The following is a 412-nucleotide window of genomic DNA, read 5'->3' as shown; positions in this document are numbered from 1 at the left end:
AATGTAATGCCTCCATCAGTTGAATTTCCTAGGAATTTTCTTGTGGATTTTCTTTTATTTTTCATTATATGTCATTGTGTTTCACACTAATCCATTCAAATCTGGTATATAGAGGTGAGACAAATTCTTAATATACGAAAATGAGTGAAAATCCTGGGAGACAGATTCGGATTCAGATTCAAACATTTGACTTAGCCACTTAATAATTATATTGTGGTTATGATGTACAATGATGCATTGAATTAGCTGAGCCTTTGAGAGTCAAGTTGCCTCTCTTGATTTATAACAATATTGTAGAGATACATGTAAGTGAAAATGCTATAAACATTGTTTTGAAATGCAGATACAGTAACACCCATTACCCCATAAAGGAAATTTATTTGGGGCATATCATATATAGGTTAGTTTTCCA

General features: G+C 31.8%; 1 protein-coding gene across 1 annotated transcript in view; it reads left to right on the top strand.

Moving 5' to 3' along the window:
• The window catches only part of LOC119594353 (3'-5' RNA helicase YTHDC2-like), a gene marked incomplete at its 3' end in the record, with an annotated part of 122633 nt that overhangs the window by 31487 nt on the left and 90734 nt on the right, over positions 1-412 (top strand).

The sequence above is a fragment of the Penaeus monodon genome, chromosome 33, assembly GCF_015228065.2.
Source record: "Penaeus monodon isolate SGIC_2016 chromosome 33, NSTDA_Pmon_1, whole genome shotgun sequence".
Classification (NCBI taxonomy): domain Eukaryota; kingdom Metazoa; phylum Arthropoda; class Malacostraca; order Decapoda; family Penaeidae; genus Penaeus; species Penaeus monodon.
This window is presented reverse-complemented; position numbering and strand designations above follow the sequence as displayed.